The 21,947-nt window shown below is 42.8% G+C and overlaps 1 long non-coding RNA gene across 3 annotated transcripts in view; it reads left to right on the forward strand.

Moving 5' to 3' along the window:
* The first annotated feature begins 135 nt into the window (after positions 1-135).
* LOC117361331 overlaps positions 136-21,947 on the forward strand; it is a 206,865-nt gene continuing 185,053 nt past the window's right edge. Inside the window, exon 1 of one of the 3 annotated variants that reach the window (XR_004539632.1) lies at positions 136-248. This is a non-coding gene — a long non-coding RNA (uncharacterized LOC117361331). The other 2 variants (XR_004539633.1, XR_004539631.1) reach the window with 2 other exon arrangements.

The following is a 21,947-nucleotide window of genomic DNA, read 5'->3' on the forward strand; positions in this document are numbered from 1 at the left end:
TCAATCAAGGCAGCGCGTGACCATGTAAGGTAAACAGGGGGGAGAGGCTCATGTTGTCAGGAAAGACCAATGGCGAGCCAAAAGGCCTACCTTCGGGGCGGGGCTTGCGGTTGGCGGCTGCTCCCGGTTGGCTCGAGCTGGGTCTCCTCTCTTCCTTACATGGCGTTGTAGCGGGAGCTATTTTTAGAGGGCTATATAAAAGTCCGAGCAGGAAAGCTGAGCCTGCTAGAAAGAGAGCGGACGATAGTGTAGGTGGATGTTAGGCAGCTCGGGCGAGAGCTCGCTTAGAGCGCGTGGATGTTTGGAAGCATTTACGGAGGGTGACTGGAGCGTGGTGGGTGCAGAGCGTACGCTTCCAAGCCCTGCCAAGTCTGTGAGATGCTTGTGAGAAAACGTGAAAAGCAACGGCTGGGAAGTTACCTCAGAAAAAGCCGGTGGCAGTTTGGCTTTTTTTTTTTTTTTTTTTTTAATAAATAGTAATTGTTGGGGAAAAGTCAAGAATATTTGTTATTTTAAAAGTTTGGCCATCTTCGCGGCCAGTACATTATTTATTCATATTGCTGTAATAGTTTTCAAACTAAACAACTAGCAAATGCCCTGCAAATTGGGGGGGGGGGGGTGTAGACGTAGTAGTGATGTATTGACCTTTTCTAAATGAGCTGTCTTGAGTATGAAAGAGGTAGAAGAAAACCTAATTTAAACGGAAAATTGGTTGCATGGCTTCATTATGCATAACATTTGTAACATGGAATAGCTATGATCTCTAGACAATAGTTTTGTAATTACTGTACAATAGTCTGCCAGTAGTTGATTTGCTCAAAGTCACGAAAATGAAAGGGGTGGGTGTGGAACTTGTGGTAGGGTTTTCCCTATAATGGAGACACTATAAGAAGCCAGGTAGCTTTCGTTGGCAAGAACTTGGCATACATGATGATATTTTGATGATTAAAATAATGACCAGCATAAAATACATGCTTTTTATTTTTGCTTTGTTCACACTCTCCTTTGTGGGTGTACACATGGCTGGACTTGAGTCAGAATATACATAGATATAAATTCTAAAACACTATGGGGCTCACAATAATTAAAAAAAAAAAAAAAAGTCCAAAAAGTGGTCGAAATCGGTACTTGGGACGATCAAAAAGACAGATTGTTAAGTACCGATAATCAAAGCTGGTTATCTAAAACCAACTTAGGCCTTTCCCCTGCCTCTTAATGCCTAGAGCGAAAAGAAGCATTTTTGGAGGAGGGAAAAGGGCGGGTGGTGGGCCAACCTAGACTTACTCATGCATTAAGTATAACCAAAAGTTTAACGAGGTTGCCCAGTCGGAACTTATATGTTTTGGCTTAGACCAAGTCAAAACATGTATAAGATCCGAAAAGGGGCCACTGAGCTGATCGCGGCTGCTGAGATCAGCTGAGCAGCCCCGGCAACCCGCCCAACCCCTGCCACTATTACAATCCCCTCTCCCCAACCCCGAAATGCTGCGAATACCGTCAGGAGAGATGCACAATCTCTCCTGCCGAAGCACACCCCTGACACCCCCACAAATATGTGCAGGATGGATCCCAGGCCCTCCTGCCAATGGTGCACCCCCCACCCTCCCCTCGAATATGGGCAGGAGGGATCCCAGGCCCTCCTGACCACGGTGCACCCCCTGCAACACCCCCGCGAATGCCTCTGCGAAATGCCCCCCCCCCTACCCAGGCCCTCCTAATCCCAGACACCCCCCCCCCAACTTACCTGAACGTTGGACGGACGGATGGGTGCCAAGTCAGAATGACAGGCCTAGGGCCTGAGTGGCCCAGGCGCCTAAGGCCCCACCCATAGGCGGGGCCTAAGGCAACTGGGCCAATTCCAGTTGGCCCAGGTGCCTAAGGCCCCTCCTATGGGTGGGGCCTTAGGCGCCTGGGTCATTCAGGGCCTGCCGGACAGACAGACTTGGAACCCATCCAGCCAGCGAACGTTCAGGTAAGTTAGGGAGATATCTGGGGGGAGGAGGGTTGAGGGTCGTGTGAGGGTGTGCCGTGGGCAGGAGGGCCTGGGATCCCTTCTGCCGGTTTGGGGTTTTGTTGGGGGCAGTTACAGGATTCTGTAACTGGTGTTTTTTGAAAGACACTGGTTACAGAATCCTGCTTTTAGGAAAAGGACTGGCCCTTCACGTAAAAGGTCTGGGTTTGGGACTTGGGCGATTTTTTGGTTGGGTATATGGTGTAGGGATAGATGTAATGGCAGTCTGGGCCAGTAGATTGCTGAACATGCAGGTTGGCCGTTCTCACAAAACCCCCCCTCAATTTGGACATTTTTTTGAGAATGGACATTTCCCTGCTGCCAACTTCAGCATCTACTGACTTAGGCCAGAAGGGGACTTAGACTTTTATTTAATTATGCCCCTCCACGTTCATGCTACCACCTAAATATAAAGAGTAAAGAGGATGGGAATTGATATATCACTTTTTCTGTACATAGATGGATCAGGAATTGGTTGGCGGGTAGGAAGCAGAGGGTAGGAGTGAAGGGCCACTACTTGGACTGGAGGAGGGTAACGAGTGGTGTCCTGCAGGGGTCGGTGCTCGGACCGCTGCTTTTCAATATATTTATCAATGACATAGAAAGAGGGACGAAGTGCGAAATAATAAAATTTGCAGACGACACCAAACTATTTAGTGGTGCTCGGACTAAAGAGGACTGCGAAGAAGTACAAAGGGACCTGAACAAGCTAGGGGAGTGGGCGACGAGATGGCAGATGAAGTTCAATGTAGAGAAATGTAAAGTATTGCATGTAGGAAGCAAAAACCCGAAGTACAGCTATACGATGGGAGGGATGTTATTGAGGGAAAGTACCCAGGAAAGGGACTTGGGGGTAATAGTGGATAAGACAATGAAGCCGTTGGCACAGTGCGCAGCGGCCGCTAAGAGAGTGAATAGAATGCTAGGTATAATCAAGAAGGGTATTACAACCAGATCGAAAGAAGTTATCCTTCCGTTGTATCGAGCGATGGTGCGTCCGCATCTGAAGTACTGCTTCCAATATTGACCGCCGTACCTTAAGAAGGATATGGCGATACTCAAGAGGGTTCAGAGGAGAGCGACACGTTTGATAAAGGGGATGGAAAACCTTTCATACACTGAGAGACTGGAGAAACTGGGGCTCTTTTCCCTGGAGAAGAGGAGAACTAGAGGGGATATGATAGAGACTTACAAGATCATGAAGGGCATAGAGAGAGTAGAAAGGGACAGGTTCTTCAAATTTTCGAAAACTACTAGAACGAGAGGGCATTCAGAAAAGTTGAAAGGGGACAGATTCAAAACCAATGCTAGGAAGTTTTTCTTCACCCAACGTGTGGTGGACACCTGGAATGCGCTTCCAGAGGGCGTGATAGGACAGAGTACAGTATTAGGGTTCAAGAAGGGATTGGGGTCATTCCATGTCAAGTGATCAGATTCTTGGAAAGTGCCCTGCATGACCATCACGGATTTTGATGAAACTTCATATGCAGAGTCCACCATGTCTCAAACGAACTTTGGTAAAGTTTTAGTTTCGCCTGTGGAATATTTGTGGAGATATAGCCATTTGTTTGACCCCATACCACAATGAAATACAGTACGACAATGACATTCTGACAACTTTGAGACACAATATCTCACGAGCTGTGTTTCCAAAAAAACTGAAACTTAGCTACCCTGCACAACTTTTTGAGCTCTGTTCATTGCTACCAATAACAATTTTTGCCGAGCACTGATTGAATGCCTGAATTACAGTAAACTTGGCCGAAAAAATTAGTGCTCCAAAAAAAGTCAAAGTTTGACATTACTTAGCTCCCACAATAATTGAGTAATAAATGCGAAATTTGGCGCATAATGTCTCAGTACAACGTTGTTTTCAAAAGTACAATTTCAACCTCCAAGCTCTTTCCATTAGTTTACAAATTAAGTGTAAAGTTGCTAATTTGTGTAAAAAGGCCAAAAATAGGGTATTTTCAGCCTGCTTTTACAGAAAAATACCTTTTAGAAACTCTTTCAAATCAGTCTCATTAGAAAGAGCATATTTCAAACCCCCTAGAAAAGTGGACTTCATTTTTCAACGCAGGTTAACAATGGCTGAAAAATGGGGACAAAGTTGGGAGACGTTGCCACGGCAACAACCTCTATTTCAACATAGTTCTGTCATTTTTAAAGTTACAGTTTTGTATTGACGTAGTATTACTACTACTCTATTGCGTTGGTCCATGGTGACATTGTCATTACCAGTTCAAGAGTTTGAACTGGCAACCCCATCGCCATAGGGGTCACGCCCGATAGCTGTGCAATACCAGCCACGGGTGGGCCATTTCGTCCAGGTTCCCAAGCCTCGCATTTGGTTTCTTTGTCAAGGTTCCAAAGCCTTTTGTTGGTATCTTTCTTTTTCCAAAGCCAATGATTAGGGTGTCTTATCTTAGGTTCCCAAGCCTAAATTGGGTATCTTATATGGTTCCCAAGCCGAAGTGAAGTCCACTTTGATTTTAACTGCCAGCAATCTTTATAACATTCTGTTAAATTTTTGAGCCACTTTCTTCAATGCAGTTTCTGGAAATTGATATTGGCGGCCGGATGATGTAACTGAAGGGGCACAAAGCATGCAGATGAGGTGTTGCTCTGTAACCCAACAAACGTCTTGCCTTTCTGGCCAATAAAACGAATGAGCTGGACCGTGAGGATGCATAAATTTTATCAATGCATCATTTTGTTCAATTGAGACTTCAACAACGTTGCCTATCCACCATTGATTATCGTAAGTACAGGCAACGTAGCAACCAGGAAAGATTTCGGACACTTTCAAATTTGGAATGGCAGTATCAGAAATTTTGGCAACAAAATTTATTGTGTCATTTGAAACTTTGCTGACACGAACCGAGTTTGAGTCGACTGGTACAAATTGGTGGTGCTCTCTGGTACCGGCTACTGTGCTGCTTTCATGCCATCTTTTTTCTTGAAACTTTTTGCTTTCTTCAATTTCTTCTTTTGGAACATAAATGTATTTAACTCCGTGTATATTTTGGTCACAAAAGTTAAATAGATCCTTTGGCATCAATATTTGATCCGTTGATGGTCTTTGGAGGCTAGCCCGGGCAGCCAGTTGTTTAGTTGTTCCACCAACTCCATCGCAGGGTGATTTTCCGTGGCTAGTTCCAAAAAAATTCCATTCAGCCTCAATGTTGAAATCATTTCTGTGATTGCATAAATTCACAAAGTTCTTGTAGTTTTTATATTGTGCAGCTGAGCCGTCACTGAAGTAGTATATTTTGGTAATGTTTGTTTGAGTTACCAAAAATTCGATCAACTTTTGAATAAACACGTGTACAGATATCGTATCATGTTGCATATGATCAGAAATAATGCAACAGTTTACAACTTGCAATGTGCCCACTTCATTGAGGTAATATGCAACAAAAGGATGTACCGTAGCTTGTGAATTTTCCCAGTGAAAGCCTTGGGCGGCATCCTGTACAACAAATGAGTAATTTTCAGGGAAAACCATCAAAACGATCATTTCCGTTTCTTTTAAGCCTGTCTTCAACATCTTCAATATTCACTTTGATGTTTTGAAATGAAATGGTGGCTTGTCAACTTCCAAATCTTGCTTGCAAGTTTTTCAATAAAGTTGTCCATGGTTAGTACGCTTGTTTCTAATGTTTCACGGTCAGCGTGAACCCATTGCTTAAATTCTATTGATTCTTCTGGATCTAAATCCTTGAATATTTCTTCCAGGTATGCTGTTAGTGCTTCTTCACCAGGGCAGTTTTGACATCGTTGTAGCATACAGTCCTTGACATTTAGGTCGCACACAGTTTTTTCCATAAGAACTTTGTAGTTCTCTTTGACATTGGCGCCTTGTAGCATGAGCTTTACATTTTGATGTCGTGCAGACACACACGGAGTGTGCACCTGATGCACCAACGGTTACACACCACTTTGGCCTGAGCTCACAGAATTTGGAAAAACCAATTTCAGTTTCGTATTTGTTACAGTACGCCACGTACAGCTCTTTTAAATTACACAACAGCAGCCGCTTTTGCTTTTGTACTTTTAAACCATTGAGGTGGACTGAAATGCAATCTTTTTTGCCAGGACATATTCTGCTGAATTCATCGTCTTCGTAAAAATCTTGAACTCTATTTGCAATTTCTTTTGGAAGGGACTTGCCAATTTTTGCATCAGGTATAGAACAAATGCCTTTCTCTTTCTTTACTTTTTGGGCTGTTCTGACCATGCGCTCTGAAACGCCAAACTTCATTGCTGTTTCCTTTATTTACCAACTTTTTGGGGCCATCGTCAATAATTGAACTTTCATTGACCTGTTGGATATTGCAATTTTCGTTTTCATTTCTTCAATGAGGTCAGTGTAATCTTCACATAACTTGCATTCTACAGACTGACGAGACGGCCCAACTTCTTCAGCTGAAACTCCAGCAGCAGATGTAATCTTCTTGGCTATCACATTCTGCACACATTCAATTTTTCGTATCACATAGCCGGCTTTATCTCTACTAGCTAACCTTCGAATTTTCAATGGAGAGGTTCCTAAAGCAGTCAAGCTTTGATCAACTGCATCGGAGATGCTGATATCAAAATCATCTGAAGATGAAGATGCTGCAGTAGCTTCACTCATTGAAACGAATTGGGCTTTGCACCTATTGCAAAGTTTCTGACCTGGCTTGATATTTATTTTTGCCACTTTTCTAAAATCATTAGACATGGCAAGATCGACTTTTAACAATCCACTTTGAACAATGTGATTTTTCTTTTCAAATGGATTACAACACGATGTTTGCTTTAATTCGTATTTGTCGAGATACTTTGCTTTGTGGTGGAGGCAGATTTGGTCTTTATCCATCAGTTCAACTTCAGAGCGCCGAGTGATAAGCAATTTTTCATCGGTTGACAAATTATGTAAAAAAATGAGCCCACATTTTTTAGAATAAAATGTGCCGTCATGACACTTTGACAACAATTTTTGCCCAATGGCACAGTCTGGCAGAAAAGGATTATTATTAGTCGATTCTTTGGCATCCATTTTAAACTGAATTAATAATAATGTGGATCTGAAAAAGAAAACAAGTTGTAATTTGTGATCTGCATGCAAAAAAATTATCACCTCAATTTCTAGTTAGGAATAATCATTAATTAATGTCAAACTTTGACTTTTTTTGGAGCACTAATTTTTTCGGCCAAGCTTACTGTAATTCAGCCATTCACTCAGTGCTCGACAAAAATTATTATTGGTAGCACTGAATAGAGCTCCAAAAGTTGTGCAGGGTAGCTAAGTTTCAGTTTTTTTGGAAACATAGCTCGTGAGATATTGTGTCTCAAAGTTGTCAGAATGTCACTGTCGTAGACAACTCCAAACAATCCAAAATACAGCTTTGAGACTCATCTACTCATTGAAAAAACATGACCACATCACTGAAGCCTTCATCAACTCACATTGGCTTCCAATCCAAGAAAGAATCCAATTCAAATTCTACTGCATACTATTCAAAACACTACACGGAGACAGTCCATCATACTTGAACAATCGCCTCATACAAGCACCCACTACAAGACAAAGAAAAACGCACGCCCCATTCATACCCCCCCCAATCAAGGAAGTAAAAAGAACAAAACTACACGACGGCCTCCTAGCCACCCAAGCCGCAAGGCTGGACAACCAGATCTCCAACCTCTTGATGACCACCCCAGACTATAGGACGTTCAGAAAAGAAATAAAAACCACACTTTTCAAGAAATTCCTGAAGCAGCAATAACATCACGACCGCTTAGTAACTCTAAAACCGACACTTGATCTACCCACTACTGCACTAATAACAACAAAAGAACTTCCACTATGACTACCTATTAACTCTTTTACAAACCACCTCACCCTCAACAACCTGCTAAATGTTTATAAGATCTACAACTTACCTCTCTAGCTAATCATTGTAACTCTGGTTTTTTTTAAACTAACCTTTTGTAATCCGCCTTGAACCGCAAGGTAATGGCGGAATAGAAATCCCTAATGTAATGTAATGTACTGTATGTCATTGCAGTATGGGGTCAAACAAATGGCTTTATCTCCACGAATATTCCACAGGCGAAACTAAAACTTTACCAAAGTTCGTTTGATACATGTGGGACTTTGTGCATAAAGTTTTATCAAAATCCGTGATGGTCATGCAGGGAGCCCTTGATCACTTGACATGTAATAACCCATTGGACAATTTTCTGAAGGAAAAGGGGATAGAGGGGTATAGATAGAGGACTACTACACAGGTCATGGATCAGTTGGGCCGCCGCGCGAGCGGACTGCTGGGCGCGATGGACCTCTGGTCTGACCCAGCAGAGGCACTTATGTTCTGTGTGGTTACAATCAAAGAAGTTTACATATTTTAGACGGGTACTTATTTTGTACATGGGGCAATGAAGTAACTTGCCCAGAGTCGCAAGGAGCTGCAGTGGGAATTTAACTCACAACTAGAGAATGACACGGTGGCAGTTAGCCGCGGGTAACCCGCCGAAACGGTGGGGGGGGGGGAAAGTGCTCACTGCGGGCATGGGAACAAGGCCATCCACCACCCCATGGATCGGTGAATAGCCTTGTCCCTGCAGTTAAGGGAGGGAAGGCGCACGGTCACCAATTGCACATGGCCCCCTCCCTCCCTACAGCCAAATCTATCTCACTTACTTTCACGGCACTTTCGTAAAAAACTTACTGAAGCCGGCAAAGCCTGCCTGCCTGCAGTCGCGTGCGTGTGGGCGGAAGCTTTTCCTCTGACACACACGTGACTGCAGGCAGACAGGCTTCACCGGCTTCAGGAAGATTTTACGAAAGTGCCATGAAGGTAAGGGGGAGGGAGATAGATTTTGTGAAAATGTGAAACTTACTTGCTGGATGTGATACGATCCTCTTCCCCTATATCTTTCTCTGTGGGGGAGGGGGAAAGAGGAGGAATATACTCCTCCTCTGTTACCGATTGGTCAGAAGCGTTCCGGGGCGGGGAAAGGAGAAGGATAATTGTTTTCCTTTTCTATTTTTTCTTCTTTTTCATGTTAAGCGGTGATTGATTGCACTGATCCCTCAAAATCTAAAGCTGTGCAGGAAGAGAGGGAGACAGGGCTGGAAATTGTGCTGTGGATAAGGGCAGGAGAATGGCTGCAGGGCTTTAGTGAGATAGATTTGGTCATAGGGAGGGGGCCACATGCGATCGGTGACCACGCGCCTTCCCTCCCTTAAGTTTCAATTCTTTTCTAACGCCGCGAAGATAAGGGGGAGGGAGATTCTTGGGCCACTGAAGGGCGGTGAGGTGGTGAGAGGGAAGGGTGGATGCTGCGGGGACAGGGTGGTGAAGAGGATGGTGGTCCAGTGACGGGAATATATTTTTTTCTCCGTGTCATTCTCTACTCGCAACCTCAGGGAGCGGAGGCAGCTGCTCTAACCACTAAGCACTTTTTAATTCCATGTTTATTTACTCTAGCCCTTGGGCTGGTGTCAATGCTCTTATCAAGGCACAATTTTGATAGTTAAGATAGTGTTTTATTTTTTTAAATGCTTTTCTTGTGTATAAAATAAGCATGTTATGGCTACTTTAAAATAGCTATGTGGTTATAAAACTACCCTTTATAAGTGAACTTGTTCCTATGATGCAATAAGTTGGAGCCTGAGAGCAATTCTTTGATGGGCAAATTTAGATGTAGAGGGGAATAATGGTTGCCAGGTGGGGGAGGAGGTCAGGGGGAAGGGGGTAGATTTAAGATATCAACAGACTTCATGCTTTAGGACAAAGGTCAGGCAGGATTGGGCATGAGGTTTGGGATATGAGGCCCAAAGGGTTGATATTTAAAGAGATCCATTGCTGAGTCACAAGGCTTTTTTCTGTTTCTTGGAGGCAGTTTACCTGCCCTCCCACCCTGTTGGGTAGTAGTTTACTGCTCGGATCTGTTGCAGCGGGGAAAATCCAAGCTACCCAATAGGGGCATGAAGGTCCATGCCAACTTCAAGTCCTAGCTGTTAGGGCAGGGATAGAGAAACTGAAATATATATATGAATTGTTTGTTACTTTGTTGTAGCTTGAGAAAGATTTGTTAGTAAGTTAACAATTTCTTTGCTTATAATGAGCTAAGTTGCGGCCTAGTTTTCTGCCAACACTGAATCTGTTTCTTTTGCATTCCTTAATATTTTTAAGGTAAGATGCATCTTAGAGTAAGGTGTAAGGACAAAATAGATCCATTGGAGAAGGCTGGGGGAATGAAGGCAGAAAGAACGGCAGGATGTGGGAGGGGGTGGGGGTTAGATTCAAAGAGGGCCAGTCCAGATGCATGACCTAAATGTGACATTTAAATATATTCTAAAATGTAGTATATAAGAATTGCCATACTGGGACAGACCAAGCCAGGTCCTAAGCACCCAGCCAGATCCCAAGTAGTACAACAGATTTTATGTTGCTTATCCTAGGAAGAAGCAGTGGATTAGCCCAAGCCATCTCAATAATGGCCTATGGACTTCACTTTCCTAACTTTTTTAAAACCCTGCTGATTTCACCACATTCTCCGGCAATGAATTCCAGAGTTTACGTAATTACACATTGTGTGAACAAATATTTTCTCTAGTTTGTTATAAATGTACTACTTAGTAGCTTCATTGCATGCCCCCTAGTCCTAATATTTTTAGACGTAGTAAACAAGCAGTTCACATCTACCCTTTCCATTCTACTCAGTATTTTATACACCTCTATTCTATCATATCACTCGTGTACCGTCTCTTCTCCAAGCTGAAGAGCCCTAACTGCCTCATAGAGAAGTCATCCTATCCCTTTTCTTTATGCAGAAAGTTGAAGATTAATTCCCAGTACAATAAGCAAATGGTATGTAAGGTACGAACTATAAAAATATTTTGCAAACTTCTTTCCTACTAATGTAGATAAATTATTGAATGCCCCTCGTAGTTTTTCTGAAGGGGAAAAAGCTGCTGTGATGCTAAGAGAAAGTCCTGTACTCTCCCCGCATCCTTCAGGGTGCAATCTTTCAGTAAAAGTATTTGATTATCTTTATTATGAACTTGGTATACTTCTTGTTTTGACAATTATACCCCCTTTTATTAAACTGCGCTAGCAGTTTTTAGTGCGGGGAGCCGCGCTGAATGCCCTGCACAGCTCCCAACGCTCATAGAGTTCTTATGAGTGTCTGGAGCAATGCGAGGCATTCAGTGTGGCTCCCTGCACTAAAAACATCACAGTTTAATAAAAGGAGGCCTTAGTCTTGTTTTTTTTTACAATTCTAAAAATTAAACAGAAAATAAATTAATTTAAAAATAGGACAGTGTCAACATTCATATTGAGAATTAAAGCAACATTCAAACAAATATGCAAGCGAATCATCCTGACAGATCACCTCCAAACCATCCCGCAGCAAAGGTCAAATGGAAAAAGCGAGCTTTTAGAATTTTTTTAAATTTAGAAAAGGATTTGTTTTATACCTGTTATCTCCACTAGGAGTTTAACAGTGAAAAGAGTCGGCTCCAGGAAGATTTAGGGTAATTCTCCATTGATTCCCATTAAATCTCACTTTACAATGTCACAAGGCCAACTGTCTCATTTCTTTCATTTTCTAGGCTATTGTAAATAAACCTGTCAGCTGGAGCACAGTGAAAGATAGGAAAAAGAATGTCATACCAGACATAAACTCTGAATTTAATTTGGAATTTCAAAAATATAGCATGCAAACTACAAATACTAAGGAAAACGGAGCAGTCTGAAAATAGGATATGTAGGCATTTCAATAGTAACAGCAAGAAAATAGACTGATATATATACACGAGGGTCATTTCATAAATAATGCACAGATTGACAACACTAGAGAGTGGATGATGCAATTGCAGTAAACCTTGTTTCACTTTCACTTTGAAGCAGCAGGACGTGTACTTAGGAGCTCTGTAGTGCACATAGTGTGGTTGTGACAAGTGTGGGAAATGGAGGCTTCAGATGTCTCGGGTACTGTGTCTGTTGATGATCAGAGGTCATACATTAAGATTGAAACTCTACGTGGCAAAAACCAGACATAAATCCACAGTGCATTACATGAAGTTTGTGGTGAGTTAACAGTGGACAATAGTACAGTTTCTCGGTGGGCGACTCGTTTTTGGAGTGGTCGTGTGAGCATAGATGATGATGCAAGATCAGGAAGGCTGATGCTCTTCAACAGACAGTTCCATGTGGAAGAAGTGTCACAGCAGTGTATTATCGTGACTTTTTGCAAAATATGCACAGAAAATTGCACAAAACCCAACCTCAGTTGCTCTTGGCTAGGCCACCCATTCTTCATGACAATGCTCACCTGCACATAGGGAATGTCGTCATTGAAGAACTATGCAAATACGGCTGGGAGATGTTACCTCATGCTCCCTACAGTCCAGACATGAGTCCACCAGACTTTGACCTTTTTACAGCTTATGCATGGACATCGTTTTGCATTTCTGGAAGAGCTTTCTTCCACCGTTACCTGAGCCATTCAGCAACTGAACAAAAACGGCATCTTGGATGGAATAATGAAGCTTCACGGACATTGGGACTCAGTCATTGCAAAGCAGGGAGACTATATTGAAGGATTGTAAAGAAATTAAAAAAAAAAAAATTAAACATGTAAATTAAAAAAAAATAGTGTGCATTATATATATATATATATACACTGTATATATATATATGTATATACAGTGTTTTCCCTAGCGACTTTTACCTGGGCGCTCCACCCAGCTAATTTAAGTGAGCGCCCAGCTGTGAATTTCAGACAGACAGTCTGGAGCGGCACTTGTTAAATAGCGAAACAACAATTACCTTTCCAAAATCTAGTCGACAGACTACAGCAGTTCTCATTACAGAAGCTCACAAATCTCTGCAAGTTTTGGGCTACTTTTTGGCCGGTTCCGGACCTTCTATTGCTGAGGGTTGTTTGTTTGTTTTGTTTTTCATTGATTCAGCTGCAGCACAACAGACCAATCACAAACAACCTTAGAACTCAGATCATTTGTGATTGGTCCATTGCGCCCTAGCTGAGCCAATGAAAATTCCGGCGGCAGGACCTTCGACTTTGAAAAAGACCCGTGCCGCTGTCGGTAAGGGAAGAGCGCCAACACTAACAAGCGACAGCTGGTGGTGATCAGGCCACAATTCAAGCCAGGGCTTGGTGGACCTGAACATGAGCTATTTGAGCTTCATCTTGCGCCGGCACCTGCAGCTCAGCTTCTAGGAGCCGCACTTCTACCTGCGCTGCCTGGGCAAGAGCAGCGTCTTCATGGACGGGATCTTCCAGAGGAGAGGTGCACTGGCACTGCAGCTGCCCAGGCAGTAAGTGCACCGGTCAGCTTACTGGGGCAGGGGGGGGGGCTTTGTGGCTGCTTGACCCAGGACAAAGGTCATTTCCATTAGGGTTTAGCGTTTTGGAAAAGTTGGCTCCTGTGGTCTGGATCGGGAGGGGGCTGCTCCCCCACCCCCTACAGAAATACATGCAGTTCCCTTGAGCCTGTCCTGTGATGCATCTTCATATAATTCTGTGTGGTTGCATGTGATCTTGTCTATTTCTCTGGATTATTTGGGGCAACCACTTTGATCTTGTACATTAGCTAAGCGGCATATAAAGTATTTAAAGAAAAAACGTAAACTTTAGCAGCACTTTTTAGCTGGGAGACCGGAAATGTGGCTTTGTGTTTGAAGAGGGAATGTCTTACAGAGAGAGGAAGACTGAGTTAGTAAACATAAGAGCCCCCCCCCCCCCGCCTCGTGCTCCATTCTGACGCTCTGAGTTCAGCTCAGGAGTCAGCGGAGCAAAGGGCAGGATTGCTGAAAGCTCCTGCCATACAGCACTGGATGGCAGGATTTTAAAAAATGTATCGGGGGGGGGGGGGGGAAGGTATTTGCTCCATAAGATGCACCCTTATTTCCACCCACTTTTGGGTGGAAAAAAGTGTGTCTTACAGAGCGAAAAATACAATAATTCTGTACGCACCCCCTCCTTTTTATTATTTTGTATGTTGTCACAAGCCCGATCCCAGTGCCGGCCTTGTGCCAGTGAAGAACCTTAAAATTCACCCGGTGAAATTAGTCAGGGCTGATCACTATGTGCCTGCAAGACAGGAACTAGATCAGGAAGCGCAGGCTGTGTTTGAACAGAGCTTAGACCAGTGGTCTCAAACCCGTGGCCCAGGGGCCACATGCGGCCCACCAGGTACTATTTTGAGGCCCTCAGTATGTTTATCATAATCAAAAAAGTAAAATAAAACAGTTTCTTGATCATATGTCTCCTTAGCTATAAATTATTATTATTAAGACTTAGTCAAAAGAAAGATTTATAAAGAGTTTTACCTCATGCAAAATTGTCATTTTTTAAATAAGACATTAACTATTTTTTCTGAGGCCCTCCAATACCTACAAATCCAAAATATGGCCCTACAAAGGGTTTGAGTTTGAGACCACTGGCTTAGACCTCTAATTAGCAGGAGGAAGTGGTGAGCAGTGTTGTTGCTTCCTCTTCTGCTGTTACAAACCCAGGGAGCTCTAATTGTGGATTTAAAAATTTTTTTTAGTATGGTGGATTTTTAAAATGGTGGATTTAAAGGGGCAATACCTGTTTTCACAGGGCTATCCCTGTGAAAACAGGTATTGCCCCTTTAAATCCACCATTTTGGAAAGGGCTGGCCAAACAGGGCAGAAGGCAGACTCAGCAGAAGAAAGCCCTGCCCCCGAGTAGGGCTGGGCGGGGCACAGCAGCTTTGGAACATTTGGAAAGCTGGCAGTCCTGGGGAGAGAGTAAGTCCAGGGAAGTTCCCAGGTAGAAGGAACCTCCACCAGCCCAGGAATCCACGGATGTAGAAATGATCAACCCAGAGGCAGAGGAGCAAACACAGGAGAATCAGGTATTGGAAGACATGGAATGGAGTTGTCTGCCAGAGCTTGCTTTTCCAGAAGCCATGGAAGTGAGCTGATCTGACTCTGTGTTTGCCTTACAAAGTTGTTTTTTTTCTTTTTGATTTTTTTGGGTGTTGGCTGGCTGCTTGGACAATGCTTAAGAGCCATTAAGCAACATTGATAATGCATTTTTTGGAGTGCTGTGAAAACCCTGAAGGTTGGGTGCCGATTTGCCTGACATCCAAGTATTGTGCTGTTATTACTACTTCAAAGTAGGACTTATCTGAGACATAAGTTAAACACTAGAGCATGAACCAGACCAGGCTGGTGAGAACCATATTATTTTGGGGCACATTATAGTTGCTTTTGGACTTTTGTTTTCTTGCATTTTTGATTTTGCCCTATCTGAATAATCAATAAATGTAATTTCTTTCTTTTGGATACTTATGTGAACTGTGTCATTCAGATTTTTGGTACACAGAGTAAGGTACTCCCAACAGGGATTCCTCCTTAGGGAAGCACGCCAGGGCGATATTGTAGGCGTGTGCCAGTCACCACTAGGCCCAAGAGCCGGCCACGCTACAATGTAGAGGGGTCGAATGGAAGATAATTGGGGAAGGTAATTGAGGAGGAGATGCTATGGTGTGAAACTGTCAGCCACCCCCTTTATTTAATCCTGCGGGACAGCCTCAGCGGTTCAGTGGGTTTTATAAAGTTCTCTAGAGAAGGTAACGAGTAGAGCAGGTAGTATCTGTGTGGCAGGGAGGAAGGAAGGTATTTGTGATGTTAGGACTATTTCAGGAATTTCTTGAAGAGTATAGTTTTTATCTCATTTCTGAACATCTTGTAGTCTGGGGTTATCAGTACATTGGAGATCTGGTTATCTAGTTTTGCTGCTTAGGTGGCTAGAACATCTTTGATTGGGGGGGCTGTTTTTCTATGTCTGGTTGATGTAGTTTGGATGAGGCGATTGTTCAGGTAGGTTGGGCTGTCTCCAATTAAGGTTTTAAATAGCATACAGTAGAATTTGAATAGTATTCTTTCTTGGATTGGTAGCCAGTGTGAGTTGATGTATGCTTCTGTAATATGGTTGTGTTTCCTCAGTGAGTAGACGAGTCTCAGAGCTGTATTTTGGATTGTTTAAAGCAGTGGCGTACCAAGGGGGGGGGGGGCGATCAATATAAGTTAAACTTTTTCCCCCACCCCATGAGCTCCTTTTTTTTTGGGGGGGAGGGTGAGTTATGTTTTGCTTTGATTGGAAGTATCCTATACTTTATTCTTTTCCTAAATGGGGGATGCTGTTTGTATACCCAATGTCTTTAGCCTATGTTTTGTATTTGAGTTTTGGTCCTTTGTACACCATTATGGACTGTTTGGGATATGTGCAATGTATAAATAAACAGTTTGTATTTGGATGATGTATTTGTTTGATAAATTAGAGGTGTTTTCAATGGCAATTGTTTGGGCTACTTTTGGTCTTAAGTTTGGCTGGAAATTTTTTTACCATCTGGCAACCCTGACTCAAATTGAAAAGTTGGAGTTAAGAGCTCAAAGGAGCATCTGTTGCTCAGTTTAGGGTGGTTTTGTGGTATGATTGGTTATGTTTCCGCGTTCGGGGAGTTTCAAAAAGTTTTTTTGGGGGGGTTATGGTTGATATTACAGAGGAAAGGGCATATGAATTGGTCGGTAACTTTTTAAAAAACTTTTCAGAAATGCTGGTGGGTGGGGGAAGAGAGGATTTGGAGAGAGAGACAGAAAAGAACCTTAAGGAGGGGTGGAAAAGTAGACTTAAACCAAAAGGGAGGGGGAAGACAGGGCAGATGCTGGACTAGAGAGGTATAGAGGAAGACAAAGCAACTGCAGAGTGGGGAAACACCCTGAACCGAGGAGAGAGATATGCATACGCTAGGCCTTGGGGAGGTGGAAGACTGAGAGATACAGAAAGACCTGAAACAAAGGTGGAATGACTCAAAATGTTAGCAGAAGGAAGACGGAGGGAGAAACCTGAAACAAAGGGGAGGCAGAAGAGAGGAGGCAGATGTTGAACTTGGGGGTGTATAGAGGGAAGAGAGAAAAAGACTGCAGAGAGATGGAAAGATTCTGGACCAAGGCGGGAGGAAGGAAGGAGAAAAAGGCAGAGAAAGACCTGGAAGAAAGGAGAACAAATGCTGGACATGGGTGGGGGGCGATGTTTGTAAGCAACAGAGAGTCAGAAGCCTGGACCAAAGTGGCAGACTGGATGGTCTTTATCTGGCATCATCTTTCTGCATCATTCGGATTATCAAGTACCCCTCGAGGATTTCATGGTCTGGTTTCTTAAACAGTGCATTTTTGAACTTTTTGGATGTTTTTGGTATATATTTGATTTGATGAAGTGACTTTATGCATTGTTTGGCATGCTTTAGAAGTGACTTTATGAACTTATTTAGATTCTATGAAGCGATTTTACGAACTGTTTATTTGTTAGCAATGCATGTCAGTGTTTCTCAGTTTTTTGTAAACCAGTATCTTTAGATATTTTTTCATACATTCACTATTGCACTTTGGATCATAGTATTTATGTAACTTATTTATTTATTTATTGGCATATCACCATCAGCTGAGGGGGCTTGATGTGAATTTACATAGTACACTGCACCTTTTTATTATATATACATACTTGTTTAGGTTGTAGCACTTTAAAGTTTATCTTATTTATATAGCACTAGCACTTTATCTCAGATATAAAATAGTATCTTGGAAGCCTTTACTAAGCCTTTCTATTCAGTTTATTTCTTAGAGGGACTGTGGAATGCGACCTGTTTAACACTTTCTTTTCAGTGTGATTTACACAATAATGGATCAAATGATGTATGAGGTAGTACTTATTTAGACTATGTCTGATGCTGGTCATCCATAAGCTACTACCTGAGCTCAATACCTCTCATTTATATCAGAAGAGCTCATACTGAGGCCCTTCAAGCTCAAGTTTAGTTATTGATTTTCTTATATCGGCTCTCATAAGATTAAACAGTCCCTTCAAGAATTTATTCAGGTTAGCCAATTTTTGATTTATTTATCTATCATCTTTCTATGACATGAGGAAGATGCTGGACTATGGGAAATGCAGACAGAAGAGACAGAGGGGGGTGGGAGACCCTGAGGAAGAACAAAGAGATGCAAGATCATAACAGAGGAGGGAGAGAAAGGGAGACATGTTGCCAGTAAGGGTGGAGGAGAGAGGAAGGAAAGTTGGACTTATGGAGGGACACAGATGTTGGTTGGGTAAGGGAATGAGGTCCGGAGGAGAGGAAGCGTACAGGAAGCAGAAAAAGAAATATTGGATGCACAGTCAGAAGGAAGTGCAACCAGACTCATGAAATCACTAGACAACAAAGGTAGGAAAAATGATTTTATTTTCAATTTAATGATCAAAAATGTGTCAGTTTTGAGAATTTATAATCTGCTATCTATATTTTGCATTATATTTGTCTATTTTTCTATAGTTGTTACTGAGGTGACATTGCATATTTTAGTCATCTGCCTTGACCTCTTTGAAAAATAAAACAAATATAAATAATTACCATTTTCTCTGCATACAGTTTGCTTTGTGTTTTTTTAATTTTGTGGTTACCATTGTGAATAATAAGATTATATTGTGTACATGAAAAATGAATGGAAGAAATTGCATTACAATTAGTACTATTATAATGGAGGTAGGGTCAGGGGTGGAGCTTGGGTTGGGGTACTCGGTTGGTATTTGTTAGACTTAAGGGGTACTTGGCTTGAAAACGCTGAGAAACACTGATCTAGGTGACTATGGAGTTCACTAAGTAAGGGCCCCTTTTACAAAGCCACAGTAGCGATTCTTCTATGCTAAATGCACCAAAGCCCATTCAATTCCTATGGGCTAAAGTGCATTTGCTGTGACAGAATTGTTATCGCAGGATGCAAAGCATTAACTGATTCAACATGAGTTTGAAGTTGGTTAAATACCACTCTCTCAAGTACAGTAGTTTTGAAAGAAATGGAAGGTGTGATATTCGGAATAAGAGAATCTGCATTACTTTTTTACAAGGTTGGCTTAAATGCTACTGGAACACTGGAAGCCATATTGAGCAATGGAAAATAATTAATAATAATTAATAAAAATAGTACACATTTAATTTTCCCCACCACCAAATTTCCCCATCCCGTCCCACCCGGCAACTTTTTCATGCCACCCGGCTGGGGGAGAACACTGTGGGGATCCTTTTCCAAATTTCTGGGTTCCAGCATGTGTAACATTAGCCCTGACTTTGGCAACATTTACCCAGCTCTTCCTTTTGTGCCGAGTATAGCAGCTCCCACTATATAGTGGGAGCTGCTATATTATATAGTGGGAGCTGCTATACTCGGCACAAAAGGAAGAGCTGGGAAATGTTACCAAAGTCAGGGCTGGTGTTACACATGCTGGAACCCAGAAATTTGGAAAATGATCCCCACAGCCCACCACCAGGCTGGATCTCCTTCAGATTTAGGTAGGTTTGGGGGCCCAGGAAAACTTCCCTGTTTGTGCCCATGGTCATAATTATAGGTGCAACTTCTAAATCTGAGCTTATAAAATAGTAAATGGGGTAGAATCTAACACTTTGGAGGTAAATGAGAACTCCATCATACTAAAAAAAATTTTTAAATCCACAATTAGAGCTCCCTGGGTTTGTAACAGCAGAAGAGGAAGCAACAACACTGCTCACCACTTCCTCCTGCTAATTAGAGGTCAATACACAGGAAGTGGAAAGAATAAACAGATCTCTTAACTATTGACTCCTACTACTACTGGCCAGCAGTTGACTTAACAAACAAAACATTCTGCTTTTGAGCGCCTTTAAACTAGCACATTGTAGCCAACTTTTCTAAATGATTGGGGGTGGCAAATCCAAAAGAAATTTCCCTTCCCTGGACCCAGTCAAGGAGTTTTCTCAATATTGGGGGCTATCTAGTTTGTATGGCAGCATAGGCATGCGTGAAACTAACCAGCAACTAGCAGGGATACATGTGCTTTCCCTTGTAAAATGATCCTTCACACACCAGCCTTGATAATTGTGAAATGTAAATGTTAACTTTGTCTGTTTTATGGATATCTGGTTTGTTTTAATACTATGTGTGTTATTTTGTACACCGCTTTGATTCTAAGCGGTTTATAATTTTTTTTTTATAAATAGGTAGCAGAAATGAATGTTTTTATAGCAGTACAAGGGGATTGAAGGGTATAGATGGAGGATTAATATGCAGGTCCTGGACCTTATGGGCCGCCGCGTGAGCGGACTGCTGGACATGATGGACCTCTGGTCTGACCCAGCAGAGGCACTGCTTATGTTCTTATGTTCACACTAGATCATTAAAGTTAAGTTTAAGCGCTGAGTCTAGAAATGGATGGCTTTATTACTAGTATTCATAGTACAACATATTTTTAGAAAAGTTTTTTTGTCTTTGTAAGCTTTATAATAGTTGAGCCTGGGTGAGGTAATGGTTGAAAACCTGCAATTAATTGGTGTTGCCAATAGAGACTGAGTGCTCCTTTTACAAAGGTGCGCTAGCGTTTTTAACACACACACTGGATTAGCGTGCGCTAGCTGAAAATCTGCCTCCTGCTCAAAAGGAGGCGGTAGCGGCATGCGCACGGGGCAATTTAGCGCGCGCTATTCCATGTGTTAAGGCTCTAGCGCAGCTTTGTAAAAGGAACCCTGAATGAAACAGAGAACATAATGTTTCCTTCTCGTAAGGAGTTAAAAGAAACTTTGCTCACTGAGCAAAAATAATTTGGGGAAGACTCCACAGCACTAGCCAGAGAGCTGAAACAGCTTATTTCCTCTTTTTATTTATTACATAGTAACATACTACCATAAATAACAGCAGATAAAGAATTTATATGTGTAATTACTGGGCAGGTCATTCAGTCTACCCAAAAGTTACACACATTATAAATTCATGATTAAATTAAATTATTTTTTCTTTGATATTTCTGGGCAATAGACCATAAGGTCAGCCTGGCACTGTCAGGTTCCAAAAATTACTTAACTTAAAGCTTGGTTGCTTGGTTTCTTTAAGTTAAGCAATTTTTGGATTTTCTAATATTTATTTGGTATGAATTTGGCACAAATTTGGCACTATTTAATGCTTTAAAGTATGAAAGATTTAGCGATGATTGGGTGTTGAGGTGGCAAAATAGGGGGGATTTACCTTCTGAGCTTATCTTTACATATATATAGCACTCGTCTTTAAGCCCGTTACATTAACGGGTGCTAGAATAGATATGTCTGTCTGTGTTTCTTTATCTCTCTCTCCTTGGCCGCTGTCTGTGTCCTTCTGTCTTTCCCCCCCCCCCCCGAGCAAAGCTGTCTGCCGCCAGCACACACCTCCCTCCAAAGCAGCCCCCTTTCCCTCTCCCTAACTGTCTCTCCATGGCCCTCTTCTGTCTTCCCCTCCAGAGCAAAGCTGTTTGCTCTAAGCACACCCCTCCCCCCAAAGCAGCCCCCTTTCCCTCTCCCTGTCTCTCCATGGCCCTCTTCTGTCTCCCCCCCCAGAGCAAAGCTGTTTGCCCTAAGCACACTCCTCCCACCAAAGCAGCCCCCTTTCCCTCTCCCTGTCTGTCCATGGCCCCTTCTGTCTTCCCCCCAGAGCAAAGCTGTCTGTCCCCAACACACCTCCCACCCAAAGCAGCCCCCTTTCCCTCTCCCTATCTCTCCATGGCCCCTTATGTCTCCCCCCAGCAGCCCCCTTTCCCTCTCCCTGTCTCTCCATGGCCCCTTCAGTCTTCCCCCAGAGCAAAACTGTCTGTCCCCAGCACACCTCCCCCCCAAAGCAGCCCCCTTTCCTTCTCCCTGTCTCTCCATGGCTCCTTCTGTCTTCCCCCCAGAGTAAAACTGTCTGTCTCCAGCATGCCTCCCCCCAAAGCAGCCTTTCCCTCTTCCTATCTCTCCATGGCCCCTTCTGTCTCCCCTCAGCACACCCCTCCCCCCAAAGCAGCCCCTTTCCCTCTGGCCCCCTGAATTAATCCCCGCTTATCCTCTCTCCAT

Source organism: Geotrypetes seraphini, chromosome 5 (genome assembly GCF_902459505.1).
Source record: "Geotrypetes seraphini chromosome 5, aGeoSer1.1, whole genome shotgun sequence".
Classification (NCBI taxonomy): Eukaryota; Metazoa; Chordata; class Amphibia; order Gymnophiona; family Dermophiidae; genus Geotrypetes; species Geotrypetes seraphini.